The sequence below is a fragment of the Tachypleus tridentatus genome, chromosome 9, assembly GCF_004210375.1.
Source record: "Tachypleus tridentatus isolate NWPU-2018 chromosome 9, ASM421037v1, whole genome shotgun sequence".
Lineage (NCBI taxonomy): Eukaryota > Metazoa > Arthropoda > Merostomata > Xiphosura > Limulidae > Tachypleus > Tachypleus tridentatus.
The window spans coordinates 3,100,403-3,109,606 of NC_134833.1; the positions used below are offsets into that span (position 1 = coordinate 3,100,403).

The 9,204-nt window shown below is 31.0% G+C and overlaps 1 long non-coding RNA gene across 3 annotated transcripts in view; it reads left to right on the plus strand.

Moving 5' to 3' along the window:
* Positions 1 to 9,204, plus strand: part of LOC143224663 (uncharacterized) — a 29,859-nt gene that overhangs the window by 279 nt on the left and 20,376 nt on the right. The gene's annotated exons all lie outside the window — the stretch shown is intronic.

Here is a 9,204-nt window from a genome sequence, read left to right on the forward strand (position 1 = left end):
ACTGTCCATTAATTGTTCGAGTAGTTTTTTTAATAACTGGAACATTGTTAATTCACTGATTGTGTTGTGTTTTAATAAGTACAGTATTTTCTATTTATTATTTGTTTTGTCTTAATAAGTGAAATCTTGGCCATTTATTATTTTTTTGTTTTAATAAATGGCAGATTCTCCATTTATTGTTCGTTTTATTCAATAAGTGAAACATTGTCCACTTATTCTTTGTTTTGTTCAATAAGTGAAATATTGTCCATTTATTCTTTGTTTTGTTTTAATTACAGGAAAATTGTCCATTTATTATTTGTTTTCTTTTAAAAGTGGAAGATTTTCCAATTATTATTTGTTTTATTTTAATAAGTGGAAGTTTGTACATTTACTCTTTGTTTTATTTTAATAAGTGGAAGTTTGTACATTTACTCTTTGTTTTATTTTAATAAGTGGAAGTTTGTACATTTACTCTTTGTTTTATTTTAATAAGTGAAAGTTTGTACATTTACTCTTTGTTTTGTTTTAATAAGTGGAAGTTTGTACATTTATTCTTTGTTTTATTTTAATAAGTGGAAGTTTGTACATTTACTCTTTGTTTTGTTTTAATAAGTGGAAGTTTGTACATTTATTATTTGTTTTGTTTTAATAAGTGGAAGTTTGTACATTTATTATTTGTTTTGTTTTAATAAGTGGAAGTTTGTACATTTATTATTTGTTTTGTTTTAATAAGTGGAAGACTGTCCATTAATTATTTGTTTTGTTTTAATAAGTGGAAGTTTGTCCATTTATTATTTGTTTTATTTTAATAAGTGGAAGATTGTCCATTCATTGTTTGTTTTGTTTTAATAAGTGGAAGTTTGTACATTTATTCTTTGTTTTATTTCAGTAAGTGGTAGACTGTCCATTCATTGTTTGTTTTATTTCAATAAGTGGTAGACTGTCCATTCATGGTTTGTTTTGTTTCAATAAGTGGTAGACTGTCCACTCATTGTTTGTTTTGTTTCAATAAAGTGGTAGACTGTCCATTCATTTATTGTTTTGTTTCAATAAGTGGTAGACTGTCCATTCATTGTTTGTTTTGTTTCAATAAGTGGTAGATTGTCCACTCATTGTTTGTTTTGTTTCAATAAGTGGTAGATTGTCCATTCATTTATTGTTTTGTTTCAATAAGTGGTAGATTGTCCATTCATTTATTGTTTTGTTTCAATAAGTGGTAGACTGTCCACTCATTGTTTGTTTTGTTTCAATAAGTGGTAGATTGTCCACTCATTGTTTGTTTTGTTTCAATAAGTGGTAGACTGTCCACTCATTGTTTGTTTTGTTTCAATAAGTGGTAGACTGTCCACTCATTGTTTGTTTTGTTTCAATAAGTGGTAGACTGTCCATTATTGTTTGTTTTGTTTCATTGTCCATTCATTTATTGTTTTGTTTCAATAAGTGGTAGACTGTCCATTCATTGTTTGTTTTGTTTCAATAAGTGGTAGACTGTCCACTCATTGTTTGTTTTGTTTCAATAAGTGGTAGACTGTCCATTGTTTTGTTTCAATAAGTGGTAGACTGTCCATCATTCATTTGTTTGTTTTGTTTCAATAAGTGGTAGACTGTCCATTCATTGTTTGTTTTGTTTCAATAAGTGGTAGACTGTCCATTCATTTATTGTTTTGTTTCAATAAGTGGTAGACTGTCCATTCATTTATTGTTTTGTTTCAATAAGTGGTAGACTGTCCATTCATTGTTTGTTTTGTTTCAATAAGTGGTAGACTGTCCATTCATTTATTGTTTTGTTTCAATAAGTGGTAGACTGTCCATTCATTTATTGTTTTGTTTCAATAAGTGGTAGACTGTCCATTCATTTATTGTTTTGTTTCAATAAGTGGTAGACTGTCCATTCATTGTTTGTTTTGTTTCAATAAGTGGTAGATTGTCCATTCATTTATTGTTTTGTTTCAATAAGTGGTAGACTGTCTTTCAATAAGTGGTAGACTGTCCATTCATTTATTGTTTTGTTTCAATAAGTGGTAGACTGTCCATTCATTGTTTGTTTTGTGGTTTCATTCATTGTTTGTTTTGTTTAAGTGGTAGATTGTCCATTCATTTTTGTTTTGTTTCAATAAGTGGTAGACTGTCCATTCATTGTTTGTTTTGTTTCAATAAGTGGTAGATTGTCCATTCATTGTTTGTTTTGTTTCAATAAGTGGTAGACTGTCCATTCATTGTTTGTTTTGTTTCAATAAGTGGTAGACTGTCCATTCATTGTTTGTTTTGTTTCAATAAGTGGTAGACTGTCCATTCATTGTTTGTTTTGTTTCAATAAGTGGTAGACTGTCCATTCATTGTTTGTTTTGTTTCAATAAGTGGTAGACTGTCCATTCATTGTTTGTTTTGTTTCAATAAGTGGTAGACTGTCCATTCATTGTTTGTTTTGTTTCAATAAGTGGTAGACTGTCCATTCATTGTTTGTTTTGTTTCAATAAGTGGTAGACTGTCCATTCATTGTCCATTTTGTTTTGTTTCAATAAGTGGTAGACTGTCCATTCATTGTTTGTTTTGTTTCAATAAGTGGTAGACTGTCCATTCATTGTTTGTTTTGTTTCAATAAGTGGTAGACTGTCCATTCATTGTTTGTTTTGTTTCAATAAGTGGTAGACTCTCCATTCATTTATTGTTTTGTTTCAATAAGTGGTAGACTGTCCATTCATTTATTGTTTTGTTTCAATAAGTGGTAGACTGTCCATTCATTGTTTGTTTTGTTTCAATAAGTGGTAGACTGTCCATTCATTGTTTGTTTTGTTTCAATAAGTGGTAGACTGTCCATTCATTTATTGTTTTGTTTCAATAAGTAGACTGTCCATTCATTGTTTGTTTTGTTTCAATAAGTGGTAGACTGTCCATTCATTGTTTGTTTTGTTTCAATAAGTGGTAGACTGTCCATTCATTGTTTGTTTTGTTTCAATAAGTGGTAGACTGTCCATTCATTGTTTGTTTTGTTTCAATAAGTGGTAGACTGTCCATTCATTGTTTGTTTTGTTTCAATAAGTGGTAGATTGTCCATTCATTGTTTGTTTTGTTTCAATGAGTGGTAGACTGTCCATTCATTGTTTGTTTTGTTTTCAATAAGTGGTAGACTGTCCATTCATTTATTGTTTTGTTTCAACAAGTGGTAGACTGTCCATTCATTGTTTGTTTTGTTTCAATAAGTGGTAGACTGTCCATTCATTGTTTGTTTTGTTTCAATAAGTGGTAGACTGTCCATTCTATTTATTGTTTTGTTTCAATAAGTGATAGACTGTCCATTCATTGTTTGTTTTGTTTCAATAAGTGTGGTAGACTGTCCACTCATTGTTTGTTTTGTTTCAATAAGTGGTAGACTGTCCACTCATTGTTTGTTTTGTTTCAATAAGTGGTAGACTGTCCACTCATTGTTTGTTTTGTTTCAATAAGTGGTAGATTGTCCATTCATTGTTTGTTTTGTTTCAATGAGTGGTAGATTGTCCATTCATTGTTTGTTTTGTTTCAATGAGTGGTAGACTGTCCATTCATTGTTTGTTTTGTTTCAATAAGTGATAGACTGTCCATTCATTGTTTGTTTTGTTTCAATAAGTGGTAGACTGTCCACCTTATTGTTTGTTTTGTTTCAATAAGTGGTAGACTGTCCATTCATTGTTTGTTTTGTTTCAATAAGTGGTAGACTGTCCACTCATTGTTTGTTTTGTTTCAATAAGTGGTAGACTGTCCATTCATTGTTTGTTTTGTTTCAATAAGTGGTAGATTGTCCATTCATTTATTGTTTTGTTTCAATAAGTGGTAGACTGTCCATTCATTTATTGTTTTGTTTCAATAAGTGGTAGACTGTCCATTCATTGTTTGTTTTGTTTCAATAAGTGGTAGACTGTCCATTCATTGTTTGTTTTGTTTCAATAAGTGGTAGACTGTCCATTCATTGTTTGTTTTGTTTCAATACGTGGTAGACTGTCCACTCATTGTTTGTTTTGTTTCAATAATGGTAGATTGTCCATTCATTGTTTGTTTTGTTTCAATAAGTGGTAGATTGTCTATTCATTGTTTGTTTTGTTTCAATAAGTGGTAGATTGTCCATTCATTGTTTGTTTTGTTTCAATAAGTGGTAGACTGTCCATTCATTGTTTGTTTTGTTTCAATAAGTGGTAGACTCTCCATTCATTTATTGTTTTGCTTTCAATAAGTGGTAGACTGTCCATTCATTTATTGTTTTGTTTCAATAAGTGGTAGACTGTCCATTCATTGTTTGTTTTGTTTCAACAAGTGGTAGACTGTCCATTCATTGTTTGTTTTGTTTCATGAAGTGGTAGACTGTCCATTCATTTATTGTTTTGTTTCAATAAGTGATAGACTGTCCATTCATTGTTTGTTTTGTTTCAATAAGTGGTAGACTGTCCACTCATTGTTTGTTTTGTTTCAATAAGTGGTAGACTGTCCACTCATTGTTTGTTTTGTTTCAATAAGTGGTAGACTGTCCACTCATTGTTTGTTTTGTTTCAATAAGTGGTAGATTGTCCATTCATTGTTTGTTTTGTTTCAATGAGTGGTAGATTGTCCATTCATTGTTTGTTTTGTTTCAATGAGTGGTAGACTGTCCATTCATTGTTTGTTTTTGTTTCAATAAGTGATAGACTGTCCATTCATTGTTTGTTTTGTTTCAATAAGTGGTAGACTGTCCACTCATTGTTTGTTTTGTTTCAATAAGTGGTAGACTGTCCATTCATTTATTGTTTTGTTTCAATAAGTGGTAGACTGTCCATTCATTTATTGTTTTGTTTCAATAAGTGGTAGACTGTCCATTCATTTATTGTTTTGTTTCAATAAGTGGTAGACTGTCCATTCATTGTTTGTTTTGTTTTCAAAAGTGGTAGACTGTCCATTCATTGTTTGTTTTGTTTCAATAAGTGGTAGATTGTCCATTCATTGTTTGTTTTGTTTCAATGAGTGGTAGATTGTCCATTCATTGTTTGTTTTGTTTCAATGAGTGGTAGACTGTCCATTACGAGAGGAAGTTGCTACAACTATTGCAAACCAAAAAATGTGTAAAACTGATTGACAAATATTTCACGTCATATAGATACAATAATATCATAAAATGCATAAAATAGATGTAAGATTAAAATGGCTTCACACGCCACCAACTCGATAAATGTAAAATTAAATAAAACCTGTATATAAATAATAAGCATATCTCCTGCCAAATGTTACGTAGCTTCAACTTCATTATCAGCTGTTTATTTATACAATAACGATTGTATCAATACGTTAATATTAAACATTTACTTTATTGTTACTATATTTCAGCCATGTTATAGTTGACTTTTTTTCGTAGTGTTGAAGAAAGATGACACCAAAATTGACGTTCAGTCACTGATACAAGTATTTAACAACAACTTACGAAAGAATACTTCACTTGGGAATTTCACTGTAGATCCTGGCTTTACTACATTTGAAGGTAACTTTACGGTCTATATAAACATATGATGATGATTCTTTATGCTAAAGGTTTCCTGCTTGACGCTATTCACTGTAAGGGAATTCAATAAAATAAATATTTAAGAAAGATAACATGTATATATATCAAGATAACAGGTATATATATATCAAGAGGTCCTGCATACATTCGTAAATGTAGAAGGAATTTAAAATTTGGAATAAATGAACATTAGTAAATTATACTGACCGTATAAACAGCACTGAACATGCGATTTATACTGCACGTGTAAATTACACTAAACGTATAAATTATTCTAAACGTATAAATTATTCTGAACGTCTAAATTTTCTAAACGTATAATTTGTACTGACGTGTCAATTATACTAAACGTATAAATTGTACTGAACGTGTCAATAATTATACTAAACGTATAAATTGTACTGAACGTGTCAATTATACTGCACGTATAAATTGTACTGAACGTGTCAATTATACTGCAACGTATAAATTATACTAGACATGTTAATTATACCAAACGTATAAATTATACCATACATGTAAATTGAACTGCACGTAAATTATACCAGACATGTAAATTATACTCGCACGTGTAAATTATACCAAACGTTTAAATTTTTCTAAACGTATAAATTGTACTGAACATGTAAGTTATACTAAACGTAGAAATTGTACTGAACATGTAAATTATACTGGATATATTATTCAATGAGGAATATACCTTTCGTGAATCAAGAAAACCGTTTAACTACTAGAAATGTTAGAGAAACCGTACAAATACAACAAGAATTTGATGTTAACTATGGATGATGGACATGATGTAACTTGTGTTACATGACAACTTCTTTAGTACATACACAGCACACAGTAACTATTATCTTTACAATTGTTGATTGTTAAATAGTTGATTTGTGTATAGTAGTTCGTTTGTGGACTTGGATCAAGATAGAAATAGTATTTATAAACTTTCATATTATTTAGAATCAAACTAGTTATTGTTACTTTGCATTCCTAGTTCTTCTGGTGTTTCAAAATCAAAAAACATAAAAAAGTGTGATTTCTACGTTTTTCTAGTTCAGTAAATAGAAAGTGATATTTTTACATAGTCAGATGAAATATAAGGAAACTCTGTGGAGATAAAGTTATGTATGTATTGTACGTGCTAACATTCCAAAACAGGATGCGAGACTTCTCCTTGGGTTCATTTTTCACTCTCTTGTTCCTGAATTCAGGTCACATATTCTTGTTTTAACTAGCACATATAAATCAAAATTTGTTGCCCGTTTTGTTGTGTGATTGTTCGATAGTTTTAACTGTGTGTTAGGATACTCTTAGCAACCTATGAAGTCGCTCTCTACAACTACAAAATTCATAAGTTGCAACATAAAGTCGCTAGTGCGGTCGTTAGCGAAGACCTAAAAGTCGGTATTTGCAACTCAACTGCCACAAAAGTGTTGGTGTGAAATATAAGTGTATCGTTATAATATTGAATTTAGCCTACCCAGATTGTGTTTAGTATCGTTATAATATTGAATTTAGCCTACCCAGATTGTGTTTAAAGACAACTGTAATATGATTTTTTCAGCTTATAATGAGTATTATTTATTACAATACAGTAAGAAGATATAATGTGCTATATAACACACATACAGTAAGAAGATATAATGTGCTATATATACACACATACAGTAAGAAGATATAATGTGCTATATACACACATACAGTAAGAAGTTATAATGTACTATATATATACACATACAGTAAGAAGTTATAATGTACTATATATACACACATACAGTAAGAAGATATAATGTACTATATATACACACATACAGTAAGATGATATAATATCTATTCTTCTCCAGTGATATCTATAAAGAAAGCCTACACCAACACTTGAAGGTATAGCCGAGCCATCCATACCAGGAAGTGGGCTATAGCTGTCGTTGTCATAGCTACAGCGTCGCTTATCTTCACCATTCTATTTGGTGCAGTGACCGTGAGTAGTTTCACCTTGTCTACTATGGTTACGGTGTAACCATCAGCACTTCTTTATAACTATGAGTATACTTAAGGGATAATAATTCTATATATTTATTTCTTCTTGTTTATTTACTGTTTTACACAGCTTTCATAAATCAAAACTTCTGTTGTTAAATGGTTCTCACTTTATCAAAGTTCACGTTTAGGTTGTGATAAATTTACCCTTTTGGACGTCAACAACACGTCCATGTCTGTCTTTCAACTTACCTATATATGAGTTTTACCATTGAGAAAGTCAACAACACGTCCATGACTATACCGTTCTTAAAGTTATAACATGGAACAAAGTATACAGTTCATTGGTTGTGTAATATACCGTTCATAAAGTTATAACATAGCACAAAGTATACAGTTCATTGGTTGTATAACATACCGTTCGTAAAGTAATACTTCATTCATTATAATGCAAAGTTACAATTTGTTAAACAACAGGTCACCTCTCTTACTTCAGTAGTAAGTGTCCTAACTGATAATATACAATTCAACACATAACCAATCAGTAAAATCCAACATTCCGTCCTTACTACGTAATCCAATCAGTAAAATCTAACATTCCGTCCTTATTACGTAACCCAATCAGTAAAATCTAACACGCCGTCCTTACTACATAACGAATCACTATAATCTAAACGTCATACTTATTACGTAACCCAATCAGTAAAATCTAACACGCCGTCCTTACTACATAACGAATCACTATAATCTAAAAAACGTCATTGCTTTTTTACGTAACCCAATCAGTAAAATCTAACACGCCGTCCTCTACTACATGTAACGTATCACTATAGGTCTAAAACATCATACTTATTACGTAACCCAATCAGGTAAAATCTAACACGCCGTCCTTACTACATAACGAATCACTATAATCTAAAACGTCATACTTATTACGTAACATAATCAGTAAAATCTAACACGCCGTCCTTACTACATAACGGAATCACTATAATCTAAAACGTCATACTTATTACGTAACCCAATCAGTAAAATCTAACACGCCGTCCTCTACTATATAACGAATCACTATAATCTAAAACGTCATACTACTTATGTAACCCAATCAGTAAAATCTAACACGCCGTCCCCTTACGTAACGTATCACTATAATCTAAAACGTCATACTTATTACGTAACCCAATCAGTAAAATTCTAACACGCCGTCCTTACTACATAACGAATCACTTTATAATCTAAACGTCATATACTTATTATGCGTAACCCAATCAGTAAAATCTAACACGCCGTCCTTACTACGTAACGTAATCACTATAATCTAAAACATCATACTTACTACGTAACCCAATCAGTAAAATCTAACACGCCGTCCTTACTACATAACGAATCACTATAATCTAAAACGTCATGCTGATTACGTAACCAATTCAGTAAAATCTAACACGCTGTCCTTACTTACGTAACGTATCACTATTGAATTAAAACGTCATACTGACGTACATGTAACCTAATCAGTAAAATCTAACACGCCGTCCTTACTACATAACGAATCACTATAATCTAAAACGTCATACTTACGTACGTAACCCAATCAGTAAAATCCAACATACGCCGTCCTTACTACATAACGAATCACTATAATCTAAAAAACGTCATACTCTATTACGTAACATAACAATCAGTAAAATCTAACACGCCGTCTCCATTTACGTACTAATAACGTATCACTATAATCTAAAACATCATAC